The sequence below is a fragment of the Vulpes vulpes genome, chromosome 2 (genome assembly GCF_048418805.1).
Source record: "Vulpes vulpes isolate BD-2025 chromosome 2, VulVul3, whole genome shotgun sequence".
In the NCBI taxonomy this organism is placed as follows: Eukaryota; Metazoa; Chordata; class Mammalia; order Carnivora; family Canidae; genus Vulpes; species Vulpes vulpes.
In genome coordinates, this window is record NC_132781.1 from 96765149 (window position 1) to 96781277 (window position 16129).

Below are 16129 nucleotides of genomic sequence, written 5' to 3' on the forward strand. Positions count from 1 at the left end.
ATGTTTTTAAGCTTTCCTATATTTCTCTCCTGACACCTCCTAAAACTTCCAGAGTTAATTTTAACACTGCATTCCTGAAATTCAGTGAAAATTATTTTTATTCTTGGTTATCCTCTGTAGAAACCAATTTAGTGAACAAGTGTATATGATTTCACTTCTACGACCTAATATATCTGGAATTGTCAGAGAAAAAAAATAATCTAAATAAGAAAATTCCCAGAAATTTTAAGTTTACTAACTTAAATATTTAGAATTTGAAAAATATATATGGTTGACAGATATCTTCTTGCTTTAAGAAAGATATGTGAAGAACAGTCTAACCACATTGGGTTTCTTGGTTTCAGTAGAGAGAAATATTATGGAGTGCTGAAGTAGTATACAGCTAATAATACAGCAATGATCTCATTGATAATGCTTTTCCTCCTCACCTTAAATTCAATAAAATGTATTTTAAAAACTTAATGAATGCATACAATATTTGACCCTATGTTAAGTGTTACAACTGTAGAAATGAATAAGACAATCCACGTAAATAGCACTCAGATCAAAACTTAAAACAACACCAGCACCTAGAAACATGATTTCTTCCAATCATTAGCCTTGCCTTCTTCCCAAAGGTAACTACTCTTTTGACTTCTTGTGTGTTTTTGTTCAGTGTTACATTTGTCGAATTTATTCGTTCTGTGGCACTTCATGTTTTCATTATTGTGAAGTATTGGCTATAGGGATACATCAAAAATTATTTATCCATTTTGTTCCTGGATATTTTTAGTTTGGAGTTATGTGAGTAATGCTGCTCTGAATATTCTTGGACATGCTTCTAGGTGGACATATTTTGCTAGGTATGTACCAAAGAATAGAAACACCATGTATTAGGATGAATGCATGCTTAATTTTAATATAAACTGCCAATAAGCATTCCAAAGTTTCTGTGTTAATTTATTATCCCACCAGCATAACAGTTGTTCCACACCATCTCCCACATTTGGAATGGTCATCTGAAATTGTAGTCATTCTATTTTGTAACTCATAAGGTCTTAATTTGCACTTGCCTAATGAATAAAGAGGTCAAGACCTTTGATTATAATGTTTGGCCATTTAGTTATACTCTTTTACAGATCTTAATCAGACTTATTATGAATTTTTATTTTGGATTGCCAGGCTCTTATTGGTTTGTAAAAATTCTCTGAATATTCTTCCTTACAAACCCTTGGTTGAATATATATGTTGCAAAAACTTTCTTCCATTGTCTCACTCTTAGTAGTCTTTTGATGAACAAAAACTTCTATTTTTAATGTGTCCCTCTTTATCAATCTTTTTTATTTATGGCCAGTGATTTTTACATCTCACTTGGGAAATATACTCGTACCTCAGTGTTATGAAGATTTTCTCCTGTGTTATTTTTTAGAATCTTGTTGTTTTACCTTTAATATTTAGCTCTTAAATCCACCATTTTATTTTCTTGTGAGATGAGTGAAGTAGGGGTTAAATTTTTATTTTCCAGTTGGCCTTTGTGTTTATTGACAAAGCCACTTTTTTCCACAGCTGGGCAGTGTTACATTTGTCATTAGCTATTGACTTAGAGCTTCATGTAACAACATTGATAAACACTAGAAAAATACTGTTGAGCCCAAGAAAGTGAGTTGCAGAAGAATGTAAAGACTGTATTCATTTAAATACAGATTAAAGCTTGTTATGAATAAGTGATGGACAGTAACTTGTTTGGGGTGACAACTTTGATGAACCTATAAAGAAAGTGAAGGTAGTAATAAAATAATCAGGACTGGGTTAACTATGAGCAGGGAGAAGAAAGGATAGTATTAGGGCACAAAGAAGACTTTAAAGGCTGTTCTAAGTATTCATTTTATCATGACTGCTTTCATACATTGCAAATGCTTAATAAATGTTCTTGGTATCTATTTAGTAAGTTTGAAAAAAAATGGACAGCGATTGACAAATTATCTGAGGACAACTATACAATTACAGTTTCACCTTCTCCCTCTGGCTACTAAGTCCTTCTTCATCTCTCTTCCTTCTCTGCCCTTTAGGATTCTCCTTAGTTTCTTTTTAGCTTATTTAAGAAAGTGTTGTGCTTTGTCCAGCATTTCTAAGTTTTTGCTGTTGTTGAGAGATTTTCTAAGATCTGTATCTCTCCACATTGCAGGGAGTGGAAGCTCTCCCATTCCCCTCTCTCTCTCCACTGAGAGCTCCAGTCCCCTTCCTCTATCCCACTGAAACTGTTCTTGTCAAGGATAAAATGTCTTCCACGCTAGCCAGTCTTACAGATTCTTTCTCTGCTTGATTCATTCAGTGCAAATAACAACTTCCTGTATCTTGGTGTGTTTTATTTGCTACTATGAAACCACAATCTCTGAATTCTCCTACTACTCTGCTGGACTCCTTTTATTAGCCTCATTCCCTGACTCCTTCTCTTGTGCTGAAACCTCAGTGGCCCCAGGGTTCAGTGCTCTCTTTTCTACATATGTTTCCTTCCTGCATGATCTCATCAGTTCCATGGCTTTAACATTGGTCCCATGTTACCCAAGTTTATATCTTCAGCCCTTGTTTCCATTTTAGGATGAAATTTCTGTACCCATTTGCTACTTGACTAATAGGCATCTTGTCTATTCCTTGTCTAACAGGCATCTTGAATTAGCATTTTAAAACAGAGTTCTTGATTTTCCACATCCCTCTTCTCAAGCCACTTGATTGATATTAATGGGAATGAATTCAGCTGCAAAGAAAAGAAAAAAACATATATAAAAACAGTGGCTTAAAAATACAACTTTTGTTTCTCTTTTATACGAAAAAGGTCTGAAGGTCAGCCTTCAGAGCTACTATGAAGACTCCTTGGTTATCAGGTTTCTTTTTTTTTTTTTTTTTTTTCTGATTCACTGCCTTAGCAGGTTCTTCCATTTTTCACATCACTTCAGTATCCACAGTCATCTTGGCATGCCGCCCATCTTGCCTAAGCTTCCGCAGGGAAGACGAGGAAAGATAACAGGGTGAAAAGGGCACATCACTCAGATTGAAGCAACCTTTCCAAAAATCTCACACGATATTTCCAAATATATCTCTTTGGCCAAAAGATACACACCTAGCTGCAAGGAAGGGAATGCAAAAAATGGATTTTAGCTAGACCTGCTTCCATCTTTACTATGATTTGAATTGTGTTGCCAGGAAAGAAGGAGAAAATAGGTGCTTTGCGGCAAGCAAAGTTCTCTTACTCACTGTTTCTCTTTAAGCCTTTGCCATCTCAGCAAACAGAACTACTGTCTGCCTACTGATTCAAATAAAAGCTCTGGAGCCATTCTTGATTCCTTCCCACATCTTATCCATCATATAGTCCTCTTAGTTCTATTTCAAAAATAACATTTGAGTTTATCAACTTTCCTCCTTTTCCTCTTCTGTTCTCTTAATATAAACCCTCATTTCTTGTGTAGGTGTATTATTGCAATGGCCCCATCAGCTTCTTTTCTGCCAGGTTTGACTGACTATTATCCTAACAATAGCCAGCCTGCATAAGCATCTACTTATACTATACTTTTCCTCTGTTCACCTTTTCTACCCACAGAAGCTTCAAACACATCAAGTTCTTTCCACTTAAGACCTTTGTGCCAGCAACTTCTACCTGTTTCATGTCTTGTTTGTTTGTTTTTATCGTCTGTCTCCTAGCCACTGCTGGAACATAGGTTGCATGAAGTCAGAGGCTTGTTAGAACTCTCCACCCATTTCACGCAGTCCTGGAACAGGACCTGCCTAAACCCTAGTAGTGCTCAGTATTGTTGAATAAACAAATGCATTTCTTATTTATGAGGCTATGCGTTTTTATTATTTTTTATGATAGTTTACACTACATTTTAAATATTCTGAATATTCCGCATTAAATATGGATTGCTTTTGAATGTTAAAAAATTTCCATTTAGTGACAACATTAAATAATTTGTAGTGTATAATTATGAAGTCTGAAGGTAACTAATTAGTTAAAGTCTACTAATAATGTGCAGTAGCACTTATGTAAGATATGGACTAGGACTGTCAGGGAGCAAATATCAGGCACTCATTATAACCTCAAGTTCACAATCCAAAATGGGAAGTAAGAAAAAACTATATTCTAACCCAGACTTTAGTAATTATTAACAAAGATATATAAATTAGATGTGAATGGCTACTATATATACACTATATAATCCCACACACACTTCATGCAACTAGTATAACATATAATCATGGCCTCCCATGTAGTTGCTGTATAGACAAAATCATGTAGTCGCCTTTTCTTACACCAAGAAGTTTCTTCCATCCTGATTCACCTTTTTTGTCATTATTTACTCCAAAAGCAATTCAAAAACAAAACCAAAGAACCAACCAACCAACCAGCAAACAAACAAACAAAACAATTAATAAAGAAAACCGCTCTCTCTGAAGCAAGTTTCCAGGCATTTCTATTACTATCCAGGTATTGGGGAAGTTCTTTTCCAATACTCGCCTAACTTAGGAATGCTACTTAGCTTACATCAGAGGAAATGAATGGCAAGTGATATAGGCTGATTAATCTGCCTTTTAACAGGGTAGCAGCCTCAGGAAAAGGCACCATTAGAAAATCAAAGCAGAAAAACTTTAAGGGCTCTAAAGTGCTCTAGAGATAAGGTATAAGTGAATTTAAAAGGGAAACATTTAATAGCTTTAGTTTATCTTAGAGAATAAATGCTTCATGACATTGAAAGGTGTTTAGTAAGCTGTTTATTTATAAGAACCAAAACTAATATCATATTAAGCATTGCAAAATTTAATGTTACAGTGTTATTTTAAGTTTGCTTTGATGATTCTTTTTTATTTTCCCAATCCTTGAAAAGTATTTGTAGCTATAGTTTTATTAATATGAGGCATTCTCAGAATTCTAGATATAAACTACTTAATAATAATAGATAGCATTTATTGTGCAAACACTATAGTGTGCAAAGATTAAAAGATAGTTAATATCTTATTTCCTATATCCTTTATAAAGCCTAATTCTGGCTGTCTGCATCTTAAGTAGTTAGTACACATTTGTTCTGCTGTAATATTGAGAAAAAACGGTATTGAGAATTATAAATGAAAATATGATTCTTAACTCTCACTTATTAAATGGAACAACATGGTTGGTTTTTCATAGACTACATAACTGCTAAGGTTTCCCCCAGCTGTAAATCCTTCAGTTTTCTTTTTTCTTTCTCTCTTTCTTCCTCTCTTTCTTTCTTTCCCTCTCCTCCCTCCTTCTGTCTCCTTTTCTCTCTCTTTCTCTCTCTCTCTCTTTCTCTCTCTCCCTCTCTCTCTCTCCACCCCTCCCCCTTCCTTCTTCCTTTCCATCCTCCTTTCTGTATCTGTGAGCACACTTGCTTCTTTTGGATTATATTCATCCATTCAACCCCCACTGGTAGGCTACCAACCACTGTTCCATTTACTGAGATTCAGCAGGGAAAAAGATAAGAATAGTGAACAACCAAGTTGTTGAATTCTCATGGACTTCAGGGTTTGTAGCCCCTGGAAGGAAGACTGCCTCCTCATTTATATGTTCTTTCACGGCCTGAAGGAGGGCATTTACTCTGTTGATATTTTAAGGGAAATGCATTAATGAATGTAGAACTGAATGAATGAATGAATGATGAAGTGAACTTTTGACCCCTTCAGGTTTGAAAAAGCAGCCCTGTCTTTGATGAATTATAATCAAAGGAACACTGGATGGCCCCAGAGAGATCAAACCTAAGAGACAAAAGGTTGGTAATCATAAGCAATTTCTTTTTTTTTTTTTTCATGTGTTCATCTTCTATGGAAAATTTCATTTTCACAAATTTTGCACCAACATCACTAAACAACCTTCAGTGCTCTGATTTCAGACCTTCATATTCAGATGAGAAACATTTGAAGCTGTCACAAAAATTCTTCTCAGGCTCTGTATGGTTCAGTTCCAGTAACATCACCATTTATGTGCACCAGTTTTTGTAACTATTTTAATATCATTGCATTTTGTCCTTATCACTTTATGAAAACTATGAAAACCAGGAACAAATGTGATGATTCAGCTGACAAGAAGTATAACTCTCATAAATCTAATTAATAGGTTTTAGATAACAATGGAAAACATTCTAAGTTAAAAAATTATATCTACCAAGATTCTCATTAGATTTAAGCAAGTCTACCATGCATTTGATTGTCAAATTAAAACAAAAAAATATTAACATGTATGTAATATTGGAATTTTATCATTGAAAACTGGATCTAACAAAAAAGAGATAGCTATTTTTCCTTCTTTAAACTCTCTGGGAAGACAAACTTTTTGTATCTTTTGACTATTATTTGACTACTGCAGGTGAGGCATTCGTACACAATTTCAGAAATGTACTAAGTATAAAAATAGACCCATAAATGGGAGTATCTGATAGCTAGTTGGTTGTAGTAGCTCGCTTCTCCCCAAAAGCAAGTATCCCTCCCTTTATCTCTTCCTTTCTTTTTCTTCTCGCTTTTATTGTTCCTCTGTGCTGTGTGTGTGTGTGTGTGTATGTGTACACTAGGCCTGTTAGTGATACCAAAAGTATCCACAGGCAATACACACCTGGGCATAGATCTAGAGAACCTAGAGTAGGTTGGCCTCTGCCATGAATTTTAAATATTCAGAGGTTCTGGAACCTATATGCTACTTCTCTCATTTTCAGAAAGCTCCAGAGACTTGAGGAGATTTGTTAACCTAAGATAGCTTGACTAGTATAGCATAGCATACTGAAAAATGTATATGTGTGCTTGCACTGAATTAAAAACTTGGCTCTGTCATTGTTCATCCATATAACTGTGATCTAGTTCCTTAGCCACATAGAAAGTCAGTTTCCTCATTTATAAATGTGTATATGATCACTCAATATCACTGTGTAGATTGCAAAGACATATGTATGTGAAGCATCTGGCATATAGCAGGCACTCAGTAAATATTGTTACACTAATTATACTGTGTTGAAGTAAATTACTGTTATGTTTAAGGCATGGATACAGTTTAATGAAAGTAAAGCTTCTCTCTTCCAAAAACCTTAAAAATTAAAAGGAAAATAATTGCCTTTCCATATTTTCACCTGATCCTTAAGAAAGCATTAATCAAGGGCCACCTGGGTGGTTCAGTTGATTAAGCATCTCTTGATTTCAGCTGGGGTCATTGCCTCAAGGTTGTGGGATCAAGCCCAATGTCGGGCTCTATGCTCAGCGTGGAGTCTGCTGGTCCCTCTCCTTTCTCCTCAGCCCCTCCCCCTACTTGCACACACGTTCTCGTGCTGTCTTTCCAAAATAAATAAATAAACTTGAAAAAAGAAGAAAGCATTAATCAGTTCCTAAATGTTCAACAATGGAGTCTTGGGAGTCAGGGACAAATACTAAAATAATTAAAACAGTGAATAAGTTCATTGTTAAAGCAAATCCCTTCTTTTTTTCTTTTTCTTTTTTTTTTTTTTTTTTAGATTTTATTTATTTATTCATGAGAGACAGAGAGAGAGAGAGAGAGAGGCAGAGGGAGAAGCAGGCTAAATGCAGGGAGCCCGACGTGGGACTTGATCCAGGGACCCTAAGACCACGCCCTGGGCTGAAGGCAGGCGCTCATCTGCTGAGCTTCCCATGCGTCCCAAAGCAAATCCCTTCTTAAAAGTAAGACAATGTATATTACAGTGTATGTTAACTACCTAGAATGTAAATAAAAATTTTAAAAAATAAGAGAATGAACAAGATATTTATAATCTTTTAATTATCTGGGCAGCCCGGGTGGCTCAGCAGTTTAGCGCCGCCTTCAGCCCAGGGTGTGATCCTAGAGACCTGGGATCGAGTCCCACTTCAGGCTCCCTGCGTGGAGCCTGCTTCTCCCTCTGCCTGTGTCTCTCCCTCTCTGTGTCTCTCATGAATAAATAAATAAATTTTAAAAAATAATAATAATGTTCTTATTATCCAAAGAAACCAAAATGGTACTGACGCATGACCACTCTCATTATCTGTACTTAGTGAAACAAGAAAACTCCCCAGAAAGATTGGAATTCAAAGGATTTATATCTGAAAATGAAGAATGGCAAGTATTGAATGTCTGCTTCTTTCATTTACCTTGCACTGTAAAAAAAACTTTAAATATTCCAGGGGAGGCATGGGGTAACCATAAAACTACTAAAAACCAACAGCCAATGGAAGAATATGGATCATTTCATTTCTTTAAATGAACTTAACTGCTTTATTCAATTGATTTCCTTTTCTCTTCCCAAAATTGTTTTTTTTTTCCTCTTCTGTCATGGATAATGACTTATTTCCCAACATTTCAGAACTCTTCTTTCAACTCTTTTGTTTTTTATCCTTCCTCGTGACTTTTCTCTTTTCATCTGTAGTTAATCTGCTGGTTCTACACTGTAAGATATAAAGACAATTCAAAAACATCCTAAGCCTAGTAACAACATTGTCAAACAGATGAAATACAAGCTCTGAAGACCAAATCATGTACATGCAAACTGTTGGTCATTTAAAAGCAATGGGCAGATAGAGAAAAAATCAATCTGCATTTTTTTTTCTGGTTTTTCTTTTTTTTATAAAGGTGAAAGATTAGGTCTTCAATGATGGATGGGGTAAGAAGTGAAGATGCAGTAAGAGGTTGGATGTAGAGGCACCTGGGTGGCTTGGTTAGTCAGGCATCTGACTTTTGGTTTTGTCTCAGGTTGTGATCTCAGGGAGCCCCACATCAGGCTCCATGCTCAGTGGGGAGTCTGCTTGAAGATTGTTTGTGCCCCTCACTCCACTCATGCGTGCTACAGGTACTGTCTCTCATTCTCTCTCTCAAATAAATAAATATTTTTTAAAAAGAGGTTAAATGTACATTTTGGGTAAAGTTAATGGCATGAGCAAATAAAGACAAAAAAATACAGATTTTGGCATAAAGAACAAGCAGTTAAATTTCAGGGCTACTGGGAGAAGAGCCTAGAAAGATGGACAATACTAAGGATAGCTTTGAATGCAGTCTAAGTAAACTCTCATGAGTTTCTGAGAACAGAAAGAGCATAACATCTCCAATAAATTATTCTGGGAATACAGAGGAGAAGGATTGTAGGCAGAACTATAATTTACTAATACTTGTAAACAATCTAGGCCTAAGATTTTAGGTGCCCAAATAAGAAATTTGTAAAATGGGGAACAATGTTAGTGATAGAATGGAAAGAAGGTGAAATTAAAAATGTGAGTTCATAAACACAAAAACTTCTCAAACTAGTGGGCCATAGGGAATGGTACTGGCATTAAAAGGGATAGTGAAGTCAGAAGTGGGAGTTTAGGGGTGGGAAGAGGACATGACAAGTGCAGGGTAAGTCATATTGGTGCTGGAATCTCAGAATAACCAAATGGAACCATAGTTCTTGGGAGAGTTATGGTAAAATGAGGATGTAATCTTATATTTTCCTTGTAGTGAACATGAGCTTCATAGAGTCAATATGGTTTTCTCCATTGTAAAGATCCCAATAAAGGCAAGAATGAAACAAGAAATAGGTAGGGGCATAAATCTTTATCATCAAAAATCATTAAATATAGAGTCAACATCAAAGTGAGAAACTGTTGCTTTAGCACTTGAGTAGAAGGATTTCTGAATACCTTCTAACTGAAAGCATTTATATTCCCCACATAGGAAAACAGTGGCTGTTTATAAAGGGTATCTTTAAAGAAGGCCAACTAAAAATGAGGACCCAATAAATATTTGTTGAGTGAATGTATGTATGTTCAAGTTTTTTTAAGGTCTGATAATCAATCTAGGGGGAGAAAGAGGAATCTCATGGCCCCTGAATTTCTTTCTTTTTTTATTGTAGTAAAATATACATGATGTAAAATTTACCATTTTAACCATTTTTACATGTACAATTCAGTGGCATTAATTATAATAACAGTATTGTACCATCATCACTATTTCCAGAACATTTTCATAATACAGAAACTCTTTATTAATTCCCCATTCTTCCCTCCCCCCAGCCCCTGACAACCTCTAATCTACTTTCTTTGTCTATAGATTTGCCTGTTCTGGATAGTTCATATTAGTGGAATCATATAAACACACGATAGGGTATTTTCTTTTCACCTCATTGTGGTAAGAATATGTAACATGAGCTCTGTCCTCCTAACAAATTTTTTGTGGGTACAATGCAGTATTGTTGACTATAGGTATAGTGTTGTACAGATCTCTAGAGCTTATTCATCTTTTTTTTCTTTTTCTTTTTCTTTTTAAAGATTTATTTATTTTAGAGAGAGGGGGAAAGAAAGAAAGAGTATGAACATCAGGAGGAGAGACAGAGGGAGAGGGAGAGAGGGACTCCTCAAGCAGACTCCCTCCTGAGCACAGAGCCCAACATGGGGCTTGATCCTAGGACACTGAGATCATGACCTGAGCTGAAATTGAAAGTTGGGCATTTAACTGATTGAGCCACCCAGGTACCCCAAGAGCTTATTCATCTTACTTAATTGAAACTATATCTCTTGGTTAGTAACTCCATTTCTTCCTTCCCCTAACCCCTGGTAACTGCCATCCCAGTCTTTGATATTATGAATTTGACTATTTTAGATAACTCATATAAATGGAATCATGTGATAGTTGTCTTTATTTCATGACACCCCATTTTCTAAAAAAAAAAAAGTAATCTGGACAAAATGTCAGAGGGACACTTTAGTTATACTTATGCTGAGAATACTTATCCAAGCACTTATTATCTCTGATAGAAAATAATACTGTATTTCTAGTTGTTTTAGCACTTACAGCATGCCTTTATATTGTTTCATTTTTACAAACCTCCTGTGAGGTAGGACAGAAATAACTATCTTCATATCGTAGATGAAGTGATGCTCAGAAGTACTAGATGGCCTCTTCCAGAACACATAACTGATAAACTATTCTCAGGTCTCAGATCTTCTGATTGAAACTAGAAACAAGAAACAAATAATAACAAGGAAATAGCCATATCAGTTATTTAGAGGTATCAATGATTGAGATTAAAAAAATGTGGACTTGAACATTTCCGTTTTCAAGCAAGATACAACTTCCATATAAAACTATAAAACATTCCTAAGTAAAAAAATTATCTGATGAGTATTTAACTGTACCTTAGTTAATACTATTGTTATTGCCTTGGAAATATAATCAGAAACTATCCACATATTAAAATACCAAAATTATAGTTGATAATAGAATAAATCAGAATTTACCAACATTTCGAAAATATAGGTGCCTTCTCAAATCTTCTCTCCTTTTTTTTTTTAAGAGAGAGAGTGGGAGGAGGGGCAGAGGGAGAGATAGAGAGAGAGAATATTAAGGACACATAACTGACTGAGCCAACCACCCACTCATCAAATCTTGTTTTTTAGAAGTCCTCAATAATAATTTAAAAACTGATTAATTGTCATGGAGCAAAAATACATAAAATAATGGATGCGTTTCAGAAGGTTACCTAGTTTTCAAATGTCTGATGTATATTTGAGAAGAAATTGAGACTTGCCTATATTTTCTCACCAAATGTGAAGGGAAAGTCTTGGGGAGACTTAAGCAAAGAGGACATAGTTGACTATGGTAACCATATAGTTGAATTTCTTCAAATTTTGATTTTTAATCTTTATAATATTCTTTAATACTTAAACTTGGTGATTTCAACACAATATTCATTGCAATAGAAAAAAGTAAAATCAAGTAGAACAGTGTATTCAGTTCTTTGGGCTTTGTTAATCTCATTTGTGGGACGCCTGATTGTTTAGATCAGAAAGTTGAAAGTTGAATGCCAGTCATTTGGTGTGTTCCAGCCCTGCACTCTCTGATTTAAAGAAAATTTGAAACAATGCAACATCAGCATGTTTCTTCTAAAATTTAAGAGTACATGATCTGGGATACCCGGGTAGCTAAGCAGTTGAGCGCCTGCCTTCAGCTCAGGGCATGATGCTGGATCTGGGGATCAAGTCCCACACTGGGCTCCCTGTGAGGAGCCTGCTTCTCCCTCTGCCTATGTCTCTGGCTCTCCCTCTGTGTCTCTCATGAATAAATAAAATCTTAAAAAAAACAAAAAGGAGTATGTGATCCATAAAAAGGAAATGGCAAAGTATAAATCAGCTAGACTAAAAATTTTGTTTACTAATGGTTGATTTCCCTGGTTTGCTTCTTTTCTAAAGATGGCTGATATCTGTGTGATGTCCAGAAAAACAAGTGGAGAAATTCTAGCCTAAAGTCACCTGATAACTGTGTCAGAACTTCATGTAACATACTAAAGCATGCACTTCAGACAGAGGTTTATACTTATGCAGTTTAAATACGATCATCAATAAGAAAATATTTTTGTAAAAGGCCAATTCACTTTGTAGTCAATTCTACCTGAATATATCTACCTGTGAATATATTCTACCTGTGAATATATCTTATATATATATGTATATATACAATTATGTAATTTAAAGAGACTGTTTTCCCATTGGTTTATTCTACAACACTTAGACAGATTGTCATGTTGTTTTTTGTTTGTTTTTCATGGCACCATCAATTAACAACTACATTCATTTGAATTAATCTCCAAAACATCAGTAAAACAATACCTGGTAATTGAGACAAAACTATAGGAGTGGTAAGGGTGGGGATTGTTTATAAAGAAAGCAAAGCTAATTAATAATTTCCAGCCTTACCACTTCTCATCAAGTGTTTTCTTCTCAGTCAACTTGGGGACTTGGGTAGAGTGGATTTCGATAGGCAGATCTTTAAGCAATCTCCAGGGATGCCTGGGTAGCTCAGTGGTTGAGCATCTGTCTTTGGCTCAGGTCATGATCCCGGGGTCCAAGGATTCAGTCCTACACTGGGCTCCCCACGGAGCTGCTTCTCCCTCTGCCTTTATCCTGCCTCTCTCTCTGTGTCTCTTGTGAATAAATAAGTAAAATCTTTAAAAAAAAAAAAAAAGGAAAGAAAGGAAAAAAAGAAAAGAAAAAAAGAAAAGAAAGCTCCAATAAAGGAGAAACTCTCTATCAAGTTTTCTCATGTGGTCTCAGCACCTAGGACAGAAACTGGCCCATAATAGGATATTACCACTCATTCAACAGTTGTTTACTGAGTGCTTACATAAGCACTCACATTTGCACTTACAATGCATACTGTGTAAGCATTTACAAGGAAATGAAAAAATATATTTTGTTGAACAAAACATATGGCATTTCTTGTCCTTTGGAATTTGTATTTCAGTTGGGGATGAGGAAATATAAGCATCAAAAAAAAAAAAAAAAAAAAAAAAACCCTTAGAATACCAAAAGGTGCTGTGCTATGAAAAAATAGGAAGATTGGGAGTATAGAAATGGATCAGCTGAGATTTTAAATGGGTTATCAGGATAGGCCTCAGTGAGCAGATCTGAAGAAATGAGGGTGTAAACCACATGAATATCTGGGAGGAGCATATTCCAGGCAGAAGAAATCACAAGTGACAAGGTCCTGAGGTGGGGATGAGGCTAGTGTTTCGTAGGAACAATAACAGGCCTGTGTAGTGAGCCGAATAAAAATGAGGTTTGTTTAAATAGGTCATATTAGGGGGAACATATGGTGTAGAGTTGAATTAAATGGGGGAAACAGTGTAGGGTTTTAAGCAGAGGAGAAATCTGGTTTATGTTTTAAGCAGATCACTTTGGCTGCTGTGCTGAGACTTAGGTGGAGGTGAGGACAGAAGCAGGGAGGCCTGTGAGGAGACTCTTGGAATTAACCAGGCAAGAGATGATGGTTTAGATCAGGCTGTGAAATCGGTGAGAAGTTCACAAGCCCATTTTTTTTACAGATCACGGTGGAAGGCGTTTTGTTCATGGCACTGCCCTAAGCTCTTTAAGTATTGACATGCTCTTATTTGCTTATAAAATGTCCTAGGCTGAATAATGTCCCTGCCTCTGCCCAAACATGCCCACATCATAATCCCCAGAACCTGTGAGTATATTACTTTACATGGAAAACAGACTTTGCAGATTTGGTTGATTTAATACATCTGGAGTTGGATACATTCTCCTGGATAATTCTAGTGGGCAAGTGTCATCATAAGGGTCTATAGAGGAGAGAGGAAGGAGGGTCAGAATCAGTGGTAAGAGACATGAAGATGGACACAAAAGGTTGGAATGATGTGAGCAAGAAGCTGAGACCCAGCACATGCAATAGCTTCTAAAACCTGAAAAAATAAAAATATTCTCCTCAGAAGGAATGCAGCCCTACTGACATTGTGATTTTTTTCCCAGTGAGGCCCATTTTAGACTTCTGATCTATAAAATTATACAATAATAAATATGTGTTGTTTTAAGCCACGAAGTCGGTGGTAATTTTTTTACAGCAGCAATAGGAAACTAATACAATAAACAAGATTCCCAAATAAATACACAATAATCATGTTACTGTACTATAATTTACTTAGCTGTTCCTATATTCAAATTATATATTGTTTCCAATTTTCCCTATGCTAAATATTGTGTAAGAGGATATTGTTATGAATAAGTCTTGGCACGCACCTCTGATAATTTTCATAGGTTTGGAAATTGAAGGACTACTATGATGATAGATTTTTCTAATTTAAAATACAGAGAAAGTAGAGAAAATCATCCAACACTACATTCACACACCAAGATTTTTGTTACCACTGGTGTTTTATATAATAAAATGAATAAAATATAAGTGGTAGAGATTAATACTCTTTAAACTCCCTTGCCATCCTACTTCCCCACCCCCATCTCTTCCAGGACAAAGACTGACAAATATGGAATGATTCACAAATGTGTGAAACATCCTTGCACAGGGGCTGTGTTAATCTCTGTTCTGTTCCAGTTTTAGAGTGCACATATATATTGACAAAGCAAGCACTGGGGTTTTCTTTTAAGAAAAACTTGAAGAAACATTGCCACCGTTTTTTTGTAAGTTATAGCTTATTTATGACAATAACACTTTGAGATTCAAAAATATGTAAAATCTTCTTGAGAGGAAAAGGCAAATATAGGCATTAAGAGAAAGGAGAAAAAGAAAAAGGCTAAAATGAATAATGAACTAATTGTAGCTATTTTTTCTAATGTGCATTCAATTTTCTGTTTGTCTTATATCCAAAGTATTAAATATAAGTGAAACATATGAAATCTTCAAATTACTCACAAGCTATTACTAATTTTGTCACAGTTCCCAAATTAGTCAAATTGGCTTGTGTTTTGAACTGGGAAGAAAAGGGTATTGTTTCCCTTACTGTAACTCTACTGTTTTGTTAGGGTGTCACAGTGGCTACTTTACAATCTAGCTTGAGAATAGGTCTCTTTGTCAAGCTCGGTCATAATTTGGGCAAACCCTCTACTTAAGCAGAACACAACTCAGTTATGAGAATGAAGATTCATTTTATTGTAGGATATCACAAAACTAGAAATTTGACTTAATGGACTCACCAAAAAAAAAAAATGTCTTAAGTAAAAAGACTTTCTCAAGATCTGTAACTTTTTTAATAGCTTTTATATCTCAAACTGTATGTAGAATGTCAGTTTGTATGAAATACTACCACTGAAAAGATTTGTATGAAAAGTTTGTATGAAATACTACCACTGAAAAGATACACATTTTGAATTAATCCCTATAATTTTATAGGGATTAAATATCAAACAAAAAAACGATAATGAGGCTAAAACTTTTTGTGCAATACTTGAAACACAAAGTATTTATTTTGTTTCTTATATTTCACAATAAAACCAATAAACTATCTTCTCAGATAAAGATGTGGACAGTGTGGTTTGTGTATTAACTTCACTGATAAAAAGATTTTTTAAGAATGAAAATGAATAATAATTAAATAGTAGATGTCTGTCTCCGTATTACACACAAGAGGTTTTATTTGTAGTTAAAAGGCTAATCTTTTTCCTAGGTAGAAATTAATTTCTCTTTAAAATAATGAGAATATATGAATAATGGCCTGTCCCATATAGATATTTTTTACTTATCCTAATCAATAAAACAAAGAGAGAGAAAAAAATCCCACAGATATCTCTAAAAAGCCCTGAAAGTGCAACAGTGGTTTTAGAATCAAAAGGATTTAAGCTCTAAAAATATGTAAACTCATAACTAAGGAGGAGCTATTTAATAAGATGGGCTTGC

At 35.2% G+C, this 16129-nt stretch overlaps 1 long non-coding RNA gene and 1 pseudogene across 1 annotated transcript; both read right to left on the reverse strand.

The window, feature by feature from the left end:
* Positions 1-971: 971 nt before the first annotated feature.
* LOC140596169 (uncharacterized) lies at positions 972-10918 on the reverse strand. Its single transcript, XR_011998186.1, has 3 exons — positions 10811-10918; positions 8227-8400; positions 972-2734 (listed from the first exon to the last, which is right to left on the reverse strand). It is a non-coding gene; the product is annotated as an uncharacterized lncRNA (long non-coding RNA).
* A 3838-nt stretch (positions 10919-14756) lies between these two features.
* Positions 14757-14851, reverse strand: LOC112931168 (U6 spliceosomal RNA; annotated as a pseudogene).
* Between the last annotated feature and the right edge of the window lie 1278 nt (positions 14852-16129).